Source organism: Primulina huaijiensis, chromosome 2, assembly GCF_012295235.1.
Source record: "Primulina huaijiensis isolate GDHJ02 chromosome 2, ASM1229523v2, whole genome shotgun sequence".
In the NCBI taxonomy this organism is placed as follows: Eukaryota; Viridiplantae; Streptophyta; class Magnoliopsida; order Lamiales; family Gesneriaceae; genus Primulina; species Primulina huaijiensis.
The window spans coordinates 13,435,443-13,456,224 of record NC_133307.1 but is presented as its reverse complement, the minus strand read 5'-3'; the positions used below and the strand labels follow the sequence as shown (position 1 = coordinate 13,456,224).

Here is a 20,782-nt window from a genome sequence, read left to right as displayed (position 1 = left end):
ACCCTAGTTTTTGCTCTTTAAAATAATAAAACTGAATTGAAAATATGTGTGTGTGTTTGTGTCGTGTGAGTGTGTGTGTGTGTGTGAGTTGTGTAGGTAATTAGGGGTAAATTAGTGCTTAATTGACTAATTAAGTGTTAATTAAAATACTAGATGAAATATTAACCCCCTATAATTTACTACACATCCCAAATTAAAATTTAAAACACAACATGGATAAATTTTAAAGGTTTTAAATTCCTAAATCACCAAATAAATAATTAGGCTTTAAAATGATGAAATTAAATAAATTATTTAAAACGCCCCATTCTCAAATTAAAATAAAGTACCGCATTTTAAATTGCCAAAAATCGTCACCGGTCTTTTCCTCGGTTTCGCCTCGAATAATCGCCTGAAACATGAAACTCGAAAAACATTTTAAGGTGCATCACATAACATAATGCAATTTAAATAAATAATGCATCATTAAAAATATCTTTTAAATTTAAATAATGATTTAACCATTAAATAAATGCATGGAATTTACGTGTACTGATTTTGGGCACTACAGTTCCTCATCCACTTATAAAAATTTCGTCCTCGAAATAAGTCTTACCAAACAACTTTGGATAGCGACTCCTCATATCTGCTTCGGACTCCCAAGTGGCCTCTTCCACTGATTGATTAAGCCACCGGACTTCGACCAGCTTATTCGTCTTGTTCCGAAGTTTACGCTCCTGTCTGTCTAGGATTTGGATAGGTCTCTCCTCGTAATATAGGTCTGGAGCCAACTGCAACGGCTCATAACTCAGAACATGCGAAGGATTCTCTAGGTACTTTCTCAGCATCGAAACGTGGAACACATTGTGTATCCCGGCCAGATTCGGCGGAAGGGCAACACGATACGCTAGTGTCCCAACTTTGTCCAGAATCTTGAAAGGTCCAATAAATCTCGGACTCAGCTTGCCTCTCTTCCCAAATCTCATAACACCCTTCAAAGGTGCTATCTTTATAAAAACGTGGTCACCTACGGCAAACTCGAGATCTCTTTTCCTTTTGTCAGCATAGCTCTTTTGGCGACTCTGGGCGGTCTTCATCCTATCTCGGATCTTGAACACCACATCTGCAGTCTGCTGAACTATCTCTGGCCCAAGTTCTGCTCTCTCTCCGACTTCATCCCAATGAATCGGCGATCTACACTTCCGTCCATACAATGGCTCATAGGGAGCCATACCTATAGATGCTTGGTAACTGTTGTTGTATGTAAACTCCACTAGAGGTAGCTTAGCTTCCCAAGTCCCTTGAAAATCGATCATATATGCTCGCAATAGATCCTCCAAAATCTGAATCACTCGCTCCTACTGGCCATCTGTCTGCGGGTGGAAAGTTGTACTGAATTGCAGCTTCGTCCCCATGGCTGCATGTAGGCTCTTCCTGAATGAAGATGTGAACCTCGGATCTCTGTCAGGCACTATGGTAACTGGGATTCCGTGCAACCGAACGATCTCCCTGATATAAAGCTACGCGTACTACGTCATGGAGAAAGTCGTTTTCACTGGCAAGAAGTGCGCTGATTTAGTGAGTCGGTCCATGATAACCCAAATGGCATTGGATCCTCTGACTGACCTTGGCAACCCAATAAAAAAATCCATAGTAATATTCTCCCATTTCCACTCTGGGATAGGGAGTGACTTAAGCATTCCTGCTGGCCTCTGGTGTTCCGCCTTCACCTGTTGACAAGTGAGGCATTCAGACACAAATCTGCGGATGTCTCTCTTCATCCCTGGCCACCAATACAAGATCTGCAGGTCTTTGTACATCTTGGTACCTCCTGGGTGGATTGAATACGGAGATGCATGTGCCTCTGATAAGATATCTTCTGTGATCGAATCTACGTTAGGCACCCACATTCTTCCCCTGTATCTCACAATACCGTCTGACATTGAGTAGAGCACACTGCCTTGGCTTCATCCTTCAGTCTCCATTTCTGCAACTGCTTGTCTGAAGACTGTCCTTGACGGATACGGTCTAGTAAATCAGACTTGACTGTCATATTAGACAGCCTCGGAGCTCTGCCCTTAGGATAGACCTCTAGACCAAATTTCTGAATCTCAGACTGAAGAGGTCTCTGCACTGACATCTGTGCTATGGCTGCGATTTTTCTGCTCAGGGCGTCTGCGACGACATTAGCCTTTACCGGATGGTAGCTAATTTCGCAGTTGTAATCTTTTACAAATTCCAACCATCTCCTCTGTCTCATATTTAGCTCCTTCTGTATGAAGAAATACTCGAGACTCTTGTGATCAGTGAATATCTAGCATTTCTCGCCATACAAGTAGTGTCTCTAAATCTTCAACGCAAAGACTACTGCGGCTAATTCAAGATCGTGAGTCGGGTAGTTCTTCTCGTGCACTTTCAACTGCCTGGAAGCATAAGCTATAACCCGAACATGCTGCATCAATACTGCGCCTATACCGAGCTTAGATGCATCGGTGTATAACACAAAGTCTCCTTGCCCTGATGGCATGACCAACACCGGCGCTGAATATCAAAGCTCTTCTGACACTCGTCACTCCACACGAATTTAGCATTCTTCTTTGTCAGTGAAGCGAGCGGCACTGCTATTGACGAAAATCCCTGAATAAATTTTCTGTAGTAACCGGCTAAACCCAGAAAGCCGCGGATCTCTGATGCATTCTTCGGCTCTACCCATTCCTTAACGGCCGTCACCTTTGCTGGGTACACCTCAATCCCATTGCTAGATACTACATGCTCCAAAAATGCTACTTTCAGCTCTCGGTAATCGATACACAGCCTCATGCTCCCATCTTTCTTATGGGTATTTGTTCTTGATTGTTACCTTGTTCAGCTCTCGGTTATCGATACACAGCCTCATGCACCCATCTTTCTTTTTTACAAAAAGCACTGGCGCGCCCCATGGTGAGAAACTAGGGCGAATAAACTCCTTGTCAAGAAGCTCCTGTATCTGCTGTTTAAGTTCTAGCATCTCAGCTGGAGCTAATCGGTACGGTGCCTTGGAGATTGGCACTATGCCTAGCATAAGATCAATGAAAAACTCCACCTCCCTATCTGGTGGAAGACCTGTGACGTCGTCAGGAAAGAAGTCTGGGAAGTCTCTGACTACCGGCACATCTGATATGGATGGAGTGGGCGCATCAGGTGCTGAAACAATGCTGGCCAAGAAAGCCTGACACCCCTTAGAAATAAGTCTCCATGCCTGCATGCAGGAGATCATACGAGGAAAGCTTCTCCATCGGTCTAGCTCAAAAAGAAACCGCTCCATTCCCATCGGTCTGACCAACACTGATCTCTTTTGAAAGTCAATCAGGACTCGATTCTTCGTCAGCCAGTCCATTCCCAAGATAATGTCGAATTTCTTGCGTCGGCAATACTATCAAGTCAACATACACCAGGTGGCCCTGCAGTTCTAGATCAATATCTCTGACCATGCTGGTAGCTAACAGTTCTTCCCCTGATGGGACTGTCACTGAAGAGTTCACGTCAAGGCCGATAGACTTGACGTCTAAATGATTGGCGAATGTCTCCGAGATGAAGGAATGAGTGGCTCCCGAATCTATCAGGGCCTTCATGGATAATCTCTTAATGAAGATATTTCCTGACAGACGTTAGCATGACACGAAACTTACATCCCAAAAGTTCTAATATAAACCTTATGCAACAAAAGATACCAAAAATGCCAACTAGCAACTTAATAATCCCAAAACAAAACGATCATGCAAGATAAAACTCTAATACTGTACTGAATTAAATAAATTACCCGTCAACAGTGTAGTGTCTAGGTTCGCCTCCTGAGCATGCATGGCGAACACCCTGCCCTGGGTTAGCTGCTTCCATTGTGGGAACTCCTTCAACATATGGTCACTGGCTCCACATTTAAAGCATTTCCCTGATCCCCATAGACACTGCCCCGGATGTTGGCGATTGCACTTCTGACACACTGGGAAATTACCGGGCCTCTGCGGAGCCTTCTGCTGTGGAACAGGCCCCTTGCATTGCGGTGGCCCCTGATAGGGCTTCTTCCCTGGTTGCCCTTGGTAAGGTTTCTTGAACGGAGGTCTCTGCTGCTGCGGTGCCTGATAGGGCCTCTTGCCCTGCCTATCATTCTCAATATCCCGCTGATCCTGTTCTGCCGCCAAAGCTCTAGACACGGCAACTGCATATGTAGTAGGACCAGCTACTCGGACATCTCGGCTCAAGATCGGCCGCAACCCANGTGATGGGAAGTAGTAGGAGGCTCAGGGAAGGTGAGACCTTCTTGAGGATGGGCAATGGGGCAAGAGTTGCTGCCAAGGCTTGGGAGATGTTTACTTATTGTTAAACAATAATTTTAAGTTAAATTTTTAAAAGATGTTTTGTTTGTACCTGATTTGGTAGGAAAACATTGTTTCCATTTCTATGTTGATAAACATGGATATTCTTGTTTATTTGGCAAAGGTGTTTGCAATATTTACAAGAATGAATGTTTGATTGGTACTGGAGAACTTGAAAACGATCTCTATAATTTAAAATTGAAAGATATTCCACTAAATGTCCATTTAGAGGCAGACTCCATGTAGAACTCGTAAATTAGACTACCTATAAGCCATGCATAATTCTAGTATTTTAAATTAAATTGATTTTTTTTATTGCATGAGTATTTAAATTTAATTATTTTACGTAGTAGTTTAATCTTTATCTTTTCAGTTATTTCAGTGAGGCCGGACTGGAGTTGGAGTTTTGAGATAAAATTTAAGATTAAGAAATCATTTCCATTGTTTAATTTAGCTAGCTAATAAGTTGATTTAAGTTAAAAGGAGGTTTAAGGAATTATTTAAGCAACTTGAGGTAAGTAGGAAATAAGTCCATTTAGGTTTCTTAATTTTTGGGGTTAATTTACTAAATTATTTAAAGGATATGTAAGGCTCTTAAGGTTCTAAATTAACTAACTAAACAATATTTTCCCTCCATTTAATTGTTAAAATTTCGGCCTCTTAGGTGATTAATAAATTCTATGCCAACTCACTTTTGACCTTTTCCTTGCCATCCCTTAGCAAGTTAATCTTTTCATTTATTATTCATCCTTAATTAATTAATATTAGATCGTAATCAACCTACATCTAGCATGTAAAAATCGGTCACCTCATTTTTTCCAAGAAGATTTGATAGCAAACCAAATTCAAAATTCAAAAGAGAGGAGACTTGGTCTTGCTACCCCCACCTATATTGCTACCTTTTCTCCTCACTCTCTTAACCACCATTTCCCCCTCCCCCATCACCGAATTGAGAGCATTTTAGAGGCAAAAATTGTGAGCCACTTAGCCAATAACAAGAGAGAAAAATCGAGTAGCTAGCAAGAAAAGAAAACGCTCCGTCTCCTCCGCGCCGCGTCGTCGTCTCGTTTGTTTTTCTTTCAAAACGAAACCAGGCATGTTTATATTTTGTTGACTCTTCAATCAAGCCATATTAGTATTTTAAAACATCCTACTCATGATTTATTTAAGCTAAAAACCGAAATCCTTCCATATTATTTTCGAAAAAGGAGGTGCAGATTTTCGGTTTCGTTCCATTTCATGCTTCACGGTTTGCATGTTTCTGATGGTTTCAGGTATTGGTTCGATTCCAGGCTCCCAAGGCGACTCCTAGACATGTACTAGAATGGTTTAGGACCATGTTGGTCTATTAGTTTGGCCGCATGCTTGCTGGAAATCGAAATAACAGCAACCTCCCCATAAGTGCAGAAATTGGGTTCGAAAATTCTGTTTTTTGCTTGTCTATGGATCGATCGAACCTTGGTTGGCTCTTGGGCCTGTAACCCTGGTTTGAACACCTCCATAGCATGTCTAAGTCGTGACAAAGTTGCCCTTTTGAGGCTTGGTCCATGGTTGCATCGGTTTTAAAATCAAAACACTAGAACAACCCCTCCCCTTTCTCGACCCCTTTTATTTTCCAGCAAGTGTAGTTGAGTTGTATGGTGTTAGTGTGGATCTTGGCTTGCTCTTTAGCCATTAGCCATGGTTCACACCATGCCCCATGAAGTCTAGATTGTGCCATGGTCAATCAAATAGCCACTGGGACGATCCATGACAGCAAACGTAGCGAAACACCACACGCATGCAAGGGTGCTCTCGGGTGTGACTTTCGGTTTGTTGCTGGTGTGACGCAAATTTTGGCAGGCCTAGGGCCCTTAGCCATGGTTCAAATCATTCCTTGGGATGTTGGTAAGAGCATCTGGTTGGTGGTTCAAGCCCCAATGGCCGGTAGTCTCGAAAACGACGCAAGAAAAGCGAAGCACAGATGCTGCAATTTTTACAGCAAGCGTGCTGTTGTTCACAGGCGTGTTTCGAGTTCTCGGTTGGCTTTTAGCCTATGGCCTTTGACTGGACAGTGCCTCATTGAGTTAGGAAGGTCATGTTTTTGGCTATTTGTGATTCGGATCATTTTAGAGGTCGTACGAGAATTTACGGCGGGATGTGCCAAATTGACTCTCGAAAGAGCGTTTCATGTTTTGGCCTCCATTCACCAACATTTCGGCCCTCACTATTTTAGGAGCATTAATTCATCATTTCAAGTGTATTTTAATCATGACTAAATGATGGTTCGGTGTTGGTTCGGGTTGGCACGGAGTCATGAGTAAATACGAAGTCGTTGGGCGTAATTGTCTCGTTTTCGGATTCAATTACAAAGTTTGGTCAATAAAATCATGAAATTTAGGTCGCAGCGAGCCTGGGAACGATCCAATCGATGTGGTAAAATAATACATGATATTTCATTATGCCAGTTAATTATATTACGTGCATAAAAATAGAATATATTCATTTTTGAGATTTATGCGATATCGCTTGTGGCCATTTCACTATCATGGGATTATTATTTCATCCGGTCATTAGTTACCGGTCAGTTCAGTTTGTACCACCCAATATACTGTGGCATTAGTCTGATCAGACAAACATTACTTCACCCGGTCGCCAGTTACCGGTCAGTTTAGTGCAGGGGCTACTTGCGTAGACCATAATCTCACCAGAAAATTTATGACATGCCATTTTCTTACAGGGCTCCAAGGAGCAAACATTTTCACTGTGATTTTCAGTTCAGTTATGCACGTATTATAATTGCTCATGACAAGTTATTTTCACATTATGCCTCATGCCATGATATTTTTATTCCCATGCAACTTTATTATATTATTTACTCGTTATTTACGATATATGCATGCTGAGTCTTTAGGCTCACTAGACTTGATTGTTGTAGGTACGAATGATGTCAGGGCTGAGGGCGGGGACCAGTGAGCTAGTTTGGGTCAGCAGTAGTGGAACCAAAGGACCTCATTTACAGCACTTGCCATTTTCATGTTCAAACAATTTTATGAGTTGTTGGATACTTTAACTTGTTATTTTGGAGAGTAATGATTTCTTCCGCTGCTATTTTTAAACATTAAACTTGATTTATCGGATTATTTGGTGAATGATGCATTTTAATTATTTAAAAAGAAAATTTTAAATTTTTCCGCAAATTTTCAAACACGAATTTTCGGGCCATTATAGGTGGTATCAGAGCAATGGTTCTGTAAAGGGTTGCACTACTACTGACATCGAGAAGCTCACGAAGTCACGTCTTCGGTCTGTAAGTTTTACATTTACGCATTTTATTTAAAGCACGAATTATTGTAACTGCATGATCCCGTGGAATGTTTTTTTTCGTTCAGATTTTAATTGATCAGTATTTATTTAAATTTAAATAAATTATGGAATTATGCATGTTGGTTACGTATGGGTTATGTATGGAACAGTATGCCTCCTAGACGTATTCTTGAGCGTTCGAGAGATGATGAGCCTTGCCAGGAGGACAGAGAGGAGCCGAGGCAGGAGAGGAACGGACCTCCACCCCCTCCACCTGACATGAATGCCCAGATACTAGTTGGATGACTCAGTTCTTCGCGCAGTTTGCGGGGAACAATGCTGTGGCAGCCAGGCCGACAGGGCCCGAGGCTGTATACGAGAGATTCATGAAGATGCGTCCGAAGGAGTTTTCAGGGACATCGGACCCCATGATTGCCGAGGGCTGGATCAAGTCCCTCAAGGTTATCTTCGAGTTCATGGAGCTTGGAGATGCAGACAGAGTACGCTGTGCTACATAATTGTTCGGAGGAGATGCCCGCTTATGGTGGGAAGGAGCATCAGTAGCCCTGGACTTGGCTACACTGAGTTGGACGCGCTTCACGGAGGTATTCTACTCCAAATATTTTACTGCGGAAGTGCGCACCAGGCTGACCACTGAGTTCATGAGCCTGAAGTAGGGAGATCAGACCGTTACGGAGTTCATCCGTAAGTTTGAAAGGGGTTGTCATTTTGTGCCCCTGATCGTGAATGATGCTAAAGCTAAGTTGATGCATTTCTTGGTGGGTCTACGGCCGATCTTGCGCCGTGATGTTAGGGTGTCTGACCCTACTACTTATGAGGTCGCTGTCTCCAGAGCTCTAGCCGCAGAGCAGGATCAGCGTGACATTGAGAGAGATCGCTTGTGGAAGCGACCAGTTCAGGTACCACACCGCCCTCCTCCTCAGCAGCATCAGCAGCAGAACAAGAGGCCTTTTCACGGGCCTCCTAGAAATAGAGGTCAGCAGCAGCAACAGAGGGGACGCCCAGCCCCGTGAACCTTTGAGCACCCAGTCTGTCCCAAGTGCTCACGCCGCCATCCTGGAGCATGTATGTATGGTTCACGGAAGTGTTATAAGTGTGGTAGTCCAGACCACTTATTTCTGCAGTGCCCTCAGAGGAAACTGCCTACCCAAGGCAGAGTTTTCGCTCTCCATGCCACGGAGACGAACCCGGAGACCATGCTTATGACAGGTATCTCAACGCTTTGAGTTTATATTTGAATTTCAATGTTTTGGGAATTGGGATTAAGATTTTGAACTTAGAATTGCGATAGGATTGCATGCTCTACTTAGTATTACTTGGGGAACTTTAGATAGAAGAACTTTGACCTTCGCATGTCTATAAGATAGTTTTCGTAATTTTTGGGTTCAACTTGACGTTCCAACTTTCAAGGAGAATTTTTATAGCGGGGTCGGCTACGAAAGCCCTGATAGATTCAAGGGCTACTCATTCCTTCATTTCGGAGACCTTCGCTAATTTTCTCAAGGTCAAGACCATTGGGCTAGATGTAGCCTATTCAGTAGTATTGCCTTCGGGCGAGGAGATGGCAGCTACCAATGTGATCCGAGACATAGACCTTGAGCTGCATGGAAATCTTGTTTATGCGGACCTTATAGTGTTGCCGATGCCAGAGTTTGACATCATCCTGGGGATGGACTGGCTATTGAGGAACAGAGTATTGATAGACTTCCAGCGGAGATCTGTTCTAGTCTGACCGCCTGGGATGGAGGGGTTCTTATTTGAGCCAGACAGGTACTTTCCCTTACCGCGCATTATTCCTTATGTCAAGGCTAGGAAGGTCATGCATAGAGGGTGTCGGGAATTTTTAGCAACTTTTATAACTGTCCCCGAGGCACCTAGTCAGTCAGCCGCAGATGTTCCTATTGCTAAAGATTTCCTAGATGTTTTTCCGGAAGACGTCTCTGGTATACCACCCGAGAGAGAGGTGGAGTTTTCTATTGAGCTTATGCCAGGTACGGTTCTGATCTCCAAAGCACCGTACCGACTAGCGCCGACAGAGATGGCAGAACTAAAGAAGCAGATTCAGGAACTTCTCGACAAGGATTTCATTCGCCCTAGTTTTTCTCCATGGGGCGCGCAAGTCTTATTTGTGAAGAAGAAGGATGGCACGATGAGGCTTTGTATTGACTACCGGGAGTTTAACATGGTTACAGTGAAGAACAAATACCCACTCCCAAGGATTGAGTATTTGTTTGACCAGTTGCAGGGAGCTTCGAGATTCTCCAAGATAGATCTGCGTTCCAGTTATCACCAGTTGAGGGTGAAAGATGCTGATGTTTCCAAGACTGCTTTTCGGACTCGTTATGGCCACTACGAGTTCCTTGTGATTCCGTTCGGTTTGACGAATGCGCCAGCGATCTTCATGGATCTCATGAATCGCGTATTTCAGCCGTATCTTGACCAGTTTGTGATAGTATTCATAGACGACATTCTCGTCTACTCCAAGAATCAAGAGGATCACAGCAGACATCTGACCATAATGTTGCAGACCTTGCAGAAGCACCAGTTATTCGCAAAGTTCAGTAAGTGCGTATTTTGGTTAGAGAAGGTGGCGTTCTTAGGCCACATTGTTTCTAGCAGTGGTATTGAGGTAGACCCAGCGAAAGTTGCCGCAGTCAGAGATTGGGTTGTGCCGCAGAATGCATTAGAGATCCGCGGTTTTCTTGGGATAGCGGGATATTATCGGAAGTTCATTAAGTGATTCTCCTCTATTGCCGTTCCACTCACATCATTGACCACGAAGCATGTTAAATTTGTGTGGAGCGAGGAGTGTCAGAAGAGCTTCGATACTTTGAAGCAAGCTCTTATCTCAGCACCAGTATTGGCCATGCCATCAGGGCCCGGTGAGTTTGTTCTGTATACCGATGCTTCGAAGCTCGGTCTTGGCGTATTATTGATGCAGCATGGGAAGGTGATAGCGTATGCTTCTCGATAGTTGAAGACTCATGAGAAGAATTACCCTACCCATGATCTACAGTTGGCAGACATTGTTTTTGCTTTGAAGATCTTGAGGCATTATTTGTACGGGGAGAAGCGCCGGATCTTTACCGACCACAAGAGCCTCAAGTATTTCTTTACGTAGAAGGAGCTGAATATGCGGCAGAGGCGTTGGTTGGAACTTGTGAAGGATTATGACTGTGACATTAGCTACCACCCGGGTAAAGCTAATGTAGTTGCGGATGCATTGAGCAGAAAAGTCACAGTGATGGCTCATTTGACAGTTTTGAGACCTCTTCAGACTGAGATGCAGAGGTTTGGTCTAGAGACTTATCGTCGAGATAGAGTTCCCCGTCTATCTACCTTGACTATTCAGTCCTCTCTTCTAGACCGTATTCGTAGTTGTCAGTCAGCAGATGAGCAGTTAGCAAAATGGAAGCAGAGAGATGAGGCCAAGGGCAGTGTCTTGTATACAGTGAGCAACGGTATTGTGAGATACCGAGACAGGATATGGGTTCATAGCAGTGATTCTATCCGAGCAGATATTCTATCAGAGGCCCATATGTCGCCATACTCTATTCATTCCGGGAGTACGAAGATGTACAAAGATCTGCAGCTATTGTATTGGTGGCCTGATATGAAAAAAGACATCAGACGGTTTGTATCCGAGTGTCTGACTTGCCAGTTAGTGAAGGCGGAGCATCAGAGACCAGCAGGTTTGCTCAAGCCTCTCCCCGTTCCCGAGTGGAAGTGGGAGAATGTTACCATGGACTTCATGACCGGATTGCCGAAGTCAGTCAGAGGATCAAATGCTATCTGGGTGATTGTAGATCGTCTTACCAAATCAGCGCACTTCTTGCCTATTAAGACGACTTTCACCATGATTCAGTATGCAGAGTTGTATATCCTGTAGATTGTCCGACTTCATGGTATTCCAGTTTCTATCGTATCTGACAGAGATCCCAGATTTACTTCCTCATTTTGGAAGAGTTTGCATTCGACTATGGGTATGAAATTGCTGTTTAGCACAGCTTTCTATCCGCAGACAGATGGGCAGTCAGAGCGAGTTATTCAGATCTTGGAGGATCTTCTCTGTGCTTGTGTGATGGATTTCTCTGGGAGTTGGGAGTCGAACTTTCCATTAGTGGAGTTCACCTACAACAACAGCTTCCAGTCATCTATTGGTATGGCACCGTATGAAGCACTATATGACCGTAAGTGCAGATCTCCTGTTCATTGGGACAAAGTAGGGGAGAGAGCAGAGTTGGGTCCGGAGATTATTAAGCAGGCTGCCGATGTAGTAGTCAAGATCCATGATAGGATGAGGACTGCTCAGAGTCGACATAAAAGTTATGCAGATCAGAGGAGGAGAGACCTAGAAATTGCCGTTGGCGACCATGTTTTCGTGAAGGTAGCACCTATGAAGGGTGTCATGCGATTCGGAAAGAAAGGAAAGCTCAGTCCGAGATTCATCGGACCATTTGAGATCCTCGACAGAGTTGGCACGCTAGCTTATCGTGTGGCTCTTCCGCCGAATCTGGCCGGAGTACACAGTATGTTCCACGTCTCTATGCTGAGGAAGTATATGGCGAATCCTTCGCATGTCTTGAACTTTGAGCCATTGCAGCTTACTCCGAACCTATCTTATGAGGAGAGACCAGTGCAGATCTTAGACAGACAGGAAAAGAAGCTTCGGAACAAGCTGGTTAAGCGAGTGAAAGCCAAATGGCTCAACCATTAAGAGGAGGAAGCTACGTGGGAATCTGAGCCAGAGATGAGGAGTCGGTACCCCGAGTTATTCGGTGAGTTTTAATTTCCAGGACGAAATTTCTTTTAAGGGGGGGAGAGTTGTAGATCCCGTAAATTAGACTACGTATAAACCATGCATAATTCTAGTATTTTAAATTAAAATGATTTTTTTTATTGCATGAGTATTTAAATTTAATTATTTTACGTAGTAGTTTAATCTTTATCTTTTCAGTTATTTCAGTGAGGCCGGACTGTAGTTGAAGTTTTGAGATAAAATTTAAGATTAAGAAATCATTTCCAGAGTTTAATTTAGCTAGCTAATAAGTTGATTTAAGTTAAAAGGAGGTTTAAGGAATTATTTAAGCAACTTGAGGTAAGTAGGAAATAAGTCCATTTAGGTTCCTTAATTTTTGGGGTTAATTCACTAAATTATTTAAAGGATAGGTAAGGCTCTTAAGGTTCTAAATTAACTAACTAAACAATATTTCCCCTCCATTTAATTGTTAAAATTTCGGCCTCTTAGGTGATTAATAAATTCTATGCCAACTCACTTTTGACATTTTCCTTGCCATCCCTTAGCAAGTTAACCTTTTCATTTATTATTCATCCTTAATTAATTAATATTAGATCATAATCAACCTACATCTAGCATGTAAAAATCGGTCACCTCATTTCCCCCAAGAAGATTTGATAGCAAACCAAATTCAAAATTCAAAAGAGAGGAGACTTGGTCTTGCTACCCCCACCTATATTGCTACCTTTTCTCCTCACTCTCTTAACCACCATTTCCCCCTCCCCCATCACCGAATTGAGAGCATTTTAGAGGCAAAAATTGTGAGCCACTTAGCCAATAACAAGAGAGAAAAATCGAGTAGCTAGCAAGAAAAGAAAACGCTCTGTCTCCTCCGCGCCGCGTCGTCGTCTCGTTTGTTTTTCTTTCTAAACGAAACCAGGCATGTTTATATTTTGTTGACTCTTCAATCAAGCCATATTAGCATTTTAAAACATCATACTCATGATTTATTTAAGCTAAAAACCGAAATCCTTCCATATTATTTTTGAAAAAGGAGGTGCAGATTTTCGGTTTCGTTCCATTTCATGCTTCACGGTTTGCACGTTTCTGATGGTTTCAGGTATTGGTTCGATTCCAGGCTTCCAAGGCGACTCCTAGACATGTACTAGAATGGTTTAGGACCATGTTGGTCTATTCGTGTGGCCACATGCTTGCTGGAAATCGAAATAACAGCAACCTCCCCATAAGTGCAGAAATTGGGTTCGAAAATTCCGTTTTTTGCTTGTCTATGGATGGATCGAACCTTGGTTGGCTCTTGGGCCTGTAACCCTGGTTTGAACACCTCCATAGCATGTCTAAGTCGTGACCAAGTTGCCCTTTTGAGGCTTGGTCCATGGTTGCATCGGTTTTAAAAGCAAAACACTAGAACAACCCCTCCCCTTTCTCGGCCCCTTTTATTTTCCAGCAAGTGTAGTTGAGTTGTATGGTGTTAGTGTGGATCTTGGTTTGCTCTTTAGCCATTAGCCACGGTTCACACCATGCCCCATGAAGTCTAGATTGTGCCATGGTCAATCAAATAGCCACTGGGATGATCCATGACAGCAAACGTAGCGAAACACCACACGCATGCAAGGGTGCTCTCGGGTGTGACTTTCGGTTTGTTGCTGGTGTGATGCAAATTTTTGCTGGCCTAGGGCCCTTAGCCATGGTTCAAATCATTCCTTGGGATGTTGGTAAGAGCCTCTTGTCGGTGGTTCAAGCCCCAATGGCCGGTAGTCTCGAAAACGACACAAGAAAAGCGAAGGCACAGATGCTGCAATTTTTACAGCAAGCGTGCTGTTGTTCACAGGAGTGTTTCGAGTTCTCGGTTGGCTTTTAGCCTATGGCCTTTGACTGAACAGTGCCTCATTGAGTTAGGAAGGTCATGTTTTTGGCTGTTTGTGATTCGGATCATTTTAGAGGTCGTACGAGAATTTACGGTGGGATGTGCCAAATTTACTCTCGAAAGAGCGTTTCATGTTTTGGCCTCCATTCACCAACATTTAGGCCCTCACTATTTTAAGAGCATTATTTTATCATTTTAAGTGTATTTTAATCATGAATAAATGATGATTCGGTGTTGGTTCGGGTTGGCACGGAGTAATGATTAAATACGAAGTCGTTGGGTGTAATTGTCTCGTTTTCGGATTCAATTACAAAGTTTGGTCAAGAAAATCATGAAATTTAGGTCGCAGCGAGCCTGGGAACGATCCAATCGATGTGGTAAAATAATACATGATATTTCATTATGCCAGTTAATTATATTACGTGCATAAAAATAGAAAATATTCATTTTTGAGATTTATGCGATATTGCTTGTGGCCATTTCACTATCATGGGATTATTATTTCATCCGGTCGCAAGTTACCGATCAGTTCAGTTTGTACCACCCAGTATACTGTGGCATTAGTCTGATCAGATAAACATTACTTCACCCGGTCGCCAGTTACCGGTCAGTTCAGTTCCGTTCAGTGCAGGGGCCAATTGCGTAGACCATAATCTCACCAGAAAATTTATGACATGCCATTTTATTACAGGGCTCCAAGGAGCAAACATTTTCACTGTCATTTTCAGTTCAGTTATGCACGTATTATAATTGCTCATGACAAGTTAGTTTCACATTATGTCTCATGACATGATATTTTTATCCCCATGCAACTTTATTATATTATTTACTCGTTATTTACGATATATGCATGCTGAGTCTTTAGGCTCACTAGACTTGATTGTTGTAGGTATGAATGATGTCAGGGCCGAGGGTGGGGACCAGTGAGCTAGCTTGGGTCGGCAGTAGTGGAACCCGAGGACCTCATTTACAGCACTTGCCATTTTTATTTTCAAACAATTTTATCAGTTGTTGGATACTTTAACTTGTTATTTTGGTGAGTAATGATTTCTTTTGCTGCTATTTTTAAACATTAAAATTGCTTTATCGGGTTATTTGGTGAATGAGGCATTTTAATTATTTAAAAAGAAAATTTTAAATTTTTCCGCAAATTTTCAAACACGAATTTTCGGGCCATTATACTCCATATCAGATATGAATGGGTAAGCCTCCCAGATATTCTTATCTTAGAATATGGAGGTGCCCTGCTTATGTGAAGCAGGTAGTGGGAGATAAATTGGATAGTCGATCCATTTTATGTTACTTTATGAGATATCTAAGGAATTCAGTTGGATACTATTTCTATCATCCCCAAGAAACAAAGGTGTTTGTTTCTAGGAATGCAACCTTTTGGGAAAAGGAATTTCTGTTGGATAGAAAAGGTGAGATGATTGAACTCGAAGAGGTTCGAGAGACACCCACAATTGTAGAACCCACACTCGAAGAGCCAAGAGAGGAGATACAAGCTCCTAGAAGATCCGAGAGAGTCTCGAGACCACCTATGAGGTGTGGTCTGCTTCTTGAAGAGGGCCATGATGAGCCTATCCATGGATGTGATCCAAGGACCTTCAAGGAAGCGTTATCTGATGCCGATTCATCCAAGTGGCTTGAAGCAATGGAATCTGAGATGAATTCCATGCATTCGAACCAAGTGTGGAATCTCGTGGATCCACCTGAGGGAATTGTTCCCATAGGGTGTAAATGGATTTACAAGAGGAAACTTAGGGCGGATGGGAAGGTATTGACCTTCAAAGCGCGATTGGTGGCAAAATGATATACTCAAAGACAAGGAGTTGACTTTGAGGAAACCTTTTATCCAGTTGCAATGTTCAAGTCGATAAGGATATTGCTATCCATAACTGCATGGTATGACTATGAGATATGGCAGATGGATGTTAAGACAGCTTTTCTTAATAAGGATATTAAGGAAGAGATTTACACGTCTCAACCTGAAGGGTTTACATCTGTCGGAAGTGAGCATATGGTATGCAAACTTCAGAGATCTATTTATGGTCTAAAGCAGGCATCTAGGAGTTGGAACCTCAGATTCGATAGTACAATCAAAGAGTTTGGTTTTACTAAGAATTCTGAGGAACCCTGTGTGTATAAGAAGGTCAGTGGGAGTGCTGTGACATTCCCGGTGCTTTATGTTGATGACATTCTACTCATTGGGAATGATGTAGGAATGTTAAAATCAACTAAAATATGGTTAGCAAGTAAGTTCTCGATGCAGGACTTGGGTGAAGCATCTTTTGTACTGGGAATACAGATCTATAGAGATAGATCAAAAAGATTGCTTGGTCTCACCCAGTCCACATACATTGATACCACCGTGAAGCGGTTCTCAATGGATGAGTCCAAGAGAGGACTTCTACCAATGTGTCATGGTGTGTCCTTATCCAAGTCTATGTCTCCCAAGACTGATGCAGAGATAGCAGCGATGACAAGCATTCCTTATGCATCTTCGATTGGTAGCATCATTTATGGGATGATATCTACACGTCCTGACGTGGCTTTCGCACTAAGTGTAGTGAGTAGATATCAATCGAACCCTGGTCTTCCACACTGGAAAGCTGTGAAAGACATCCTCCAGTATTTGAGCAGGACCAATAAGTTGTTCTTGGTCTATGGGGTGGAGAACTGAAATTGGAAGGCTATACCGACTCTAGCTTCCAAAGCGATATCGATGACTCGAAGTCAACCTCTGGGTTTGTATTCATGTTCAAGGTTGCTGCTGTCTTTTGGAAGAGTTCCAAGAAAGACAATACTGCGGTTCCAGCACAGAGGCCGAATACATTGCTGCATCAGATGCAGCAAAGGAGGCTGTTTGGATAAGGAATTTCGTCCAAGAGTTGGGGGTCATTCCTAATGGAATTGCTCCTGTCCTGGTGTTTTGTGACAACACGGGAGCTGTAGCTCAAGCGAAGGAGCCAAGGTCTCATCAAAAATCCAAACACGTATTGAGAAAGTATCACATCCTCCAAGAGATTGTGGAAAGAGGAGAAGTGTCGATTGACACAGTCGGCTCCGCAGATATTGTTGCTGATCCACTAACTAAGCCTTTACCTGGACCATTATCCGAGAAGAATCGCGAATCGATGGGTTTGAAGCATATGGGTAGTTGGCTCTAGTGAAAGTGGGAGATTGTTAAAGTAGGTGCCCGTCGAGCCAAGTGTTGGCCGAGTGTTCACAATGAAACTCTATGTATAAGCAATCTTTATTTTAATAATATTTGAAATTATTATTTTGGCACATCTTTATCTGTATACCCATGCTAGTTGCATAGATAAATCCCTTGAATATACAAATAGTAGAAAGAATATGAGATGCTCATATGATGAGTATCATGAAACTCATATTTGGAATACTGTATATTTTAAACAGTTCCTAGTCGATTCAGCCGCCACTAAGAAGGATATAGGCCGCACGAGTTCGAAACTAGTATTTGCGATGTGAGTACCATGTTTCATTGGTAGGGGACATTGTGATTTCCGAACATGCAGATAGGTGCTCCTGGTAGAGTGCACTGAACAAGCTTCCATAAAGGACTTTCCAAGTGGTTCTCACTTATCGAGTGGAAACGTCCTAGTTTATGGTTGTACACCATTAGTCCTTATGACCCGGGACAACATTGAGACTCTATGTGCTAGCATTACACTTTGACTTGTTTACCTACTCTCATGGGGTCATCAGGTGGTAAGGTTGGGTGTTTTGGCGAAACATATAGGAGTCGATGCATTGTAGTCTGGGATTCACCGCTTACCTTCGGGTATGGACATCCTATGTGTATGTAGTATGAAATCTCTGATCAGAGTGTTGGTGGTAATTATGAAAGGGGTTTCATAGATTACACCATCGATGCAACTACTACATGACACATAGTATCGATTCATTGACAACTCTCGATATACCAATGGTTGTCGAATCGGTCGAGATATATGAGATGAAGGGACCGTACTGTACGCTAGCCATAATTGAATGGTTCTTGCAGGCACTATCGTTTGATACCTAGGGAATCATGCAAGCGATGCTGCTAGGCGTTTAACATGATTGGTTGGGTACTATCAGACTTGAGTTCTGACGTTCTTATTATCAAGGAGTTGATAATTAGGAATTGTGCAATTGTGGTATGCTCGTATAAGGACATGTTTAGTCCGAATCACATGGACATGTGAACCTACGGCTAGTTGTATCAATGAACCATTGAGGGCCACACAAGTACTAGCTTTCTAGATCCCGTTGAGAAGTAAAATAGTTCAATGTTTTGAACGGCTTATAAATGAGTTTATAAGCATAAGGAAAAATAGAAGTATGACTTCTATGAGAGAATGTAACTTTTAATTTATGAATGTGTTCCTAAAATTAAAAGTTTGCCAAAAAAATAATATATTTGAAAATTGTGATTTTTCATAAACATTATTATGGACTAAATTAAATTAATTCAAGTGTTGAATTAATTAAATAACATTGGGTCTTGTAGAGTCCAATTAGAAATAATTATTAAACTAGTGGGCTTGAGTAAATTCAAGTAAGGTTTAATTAGTCTCAAATATATTTGAGATAATTAAATTAAGTCCATGGATTTTTAATTGTTAAAAATCAAATAACATTGCATACATGGGAGGTGAAGGGTTGGAGACTACTTTTTTAATCTTTAAGGCTTGGGATGCTAAAAAGGTGGTTTAGCTTTTCCCACAACCAAGACAAGTCATCCTCCTCCCATTTACACATGCCATAGCCGAAATTTTTGATGTTTTTTCTCTCAAAAATTTTTATCTCATCTTGTTCTTCAATAGTTGGAGAAACAATTCTCTTCACAAAAGAAAAATGCCCTACATTTTCTAGTGCAAGTGTAAGGTGGATCTTTTAAGTTTGGTGGTGGGCGTGATTTTGAAGGAAGGACTCAAGAACAAGGAGAGCTTGTAGATGTGTCTTGCCGTTGAAGAGCCAAGTTGGTTACAACTTGGTTGGAGCCATTACATCAATCTTTGAGATTGATAGGTACATTTCTAAACACACTATGAATGTCATTTTTGTGTTTTTGTATTTGCTACACATCCTAGTATATGAGGTGTTCGATTTTTCTTCTTGAAAAACAATTTTAAAACTTCCGTTGCGCATTTGAACACCCGTAACCGATCCCCTTTCAGGCAAGACACCCCCACACTTGCAAGTATTGGTAGGAAGGACTTCTACCTTTCCATAACTCGTATTGACTTTTATCTTGCTTCTTTCGGAGCACCTTATTTAAAAGATAATTTGCTGTTAGAATAGCTTCCCCCCACATGTTTTGAGGTAAACCAGTACTTAATAACAATGCATTCATCATTTCTTTCAATGTGCGATTCTTTCTCTCTGCAATGCCATTTTGCTTAGGTGAGTAAGGTGCGGTTCTTTTGTGTTTGTTGCCATGTTGAGCACAAAACTCAGCAAATAGCGATTCATATTCGCCTCCATGATCCTTTTTTAGCACCTTAATTTTCTTGTTAAGTTGATTTTGAACTTCACTTTTGTAGTGGACAAATTTTCAATTGCTTCATCCTTACTTTTAAGAAGATACACATAAAAAAATTTCTTGATATCGTCGACAAAAGTAATAAAGTATTTATTTCCACCACGCGTTTGCATACCATTTAAATCACATACATCACTGTGAATTAGATCAAGTGATTCGCTATTTCTTTCAATTGTTCGAAAAGATGATCTTGTTAGTTTTTCCTCAACACAAGTTTCGCATTTGTTTTGTTTATCAATTTGGAATTCTTGAATGCTTTTCATGTTAATTAGTCTACGAATTGTATCATAATTAACGTGTCCAAGTCTACCATGCCACAAACAGGAAGACTCAAGCAAGTAAGCAAAAGTATTAACTTTATTAATCAAAGGCTTAATGGTCATTACATTGAGTTTGAACAAACCATTGCTAACATAGCCTTTGCCTACAACATTCCACTTTTTGACAAAACAACCTTATCTGACTCAAAAACAATGCAGAAACCATGTTTTTTAAGAAGAGACCCATACACCAAGTTCTTACAGATGTCTAGCACATACAACACATTGTTAAGAGTCAACTCTTTTCCAGAAGTCGTCTTTAGAACAACCTTTCCTTGACCCTTGATCTTAGAAGTAGCGGAATTTCCCATGAACAGTTTTTCCTCATTCTCGGATTCCTCAAGGTTTGCAAACATTTCCTTGTCAGGGAAAACATGGCGAGTGGCACCAGTGTCGATCCACAACTCTCTTGGGTTTGAACCCACTAGATAAATTTCAGAGGTTATAGCACATAGATTCATGTTTGAAACCTCTTGAGATGTTCTCCGCCATATTCAACTCTCGGCTTCTCTTTGGCTTCTTACATTCAGATGCCTTGTAACCCATGCCACCACGGTTATAGCATTTACCAGATAACTTTTTTGAAACTCCTTCTTTGGGTCCCAGGTTCAACTTTTTGTTGGAGGGAGAGACATTTTCCTTTTTTGA

The 20,782-nt window shown here is 41.9% G+C and overlaps 1 pseudogene; it reads left to right on the top strand.

Annotated features, from left to right (window-relative positions):
• The window catches only part of LOC140956609 (uncharacterized), a 50,770-nt pseudogene that overhangs the window by 13,467 nt on the left and 16,521 nt on the right, over positions 1 to 20,782 (top strand).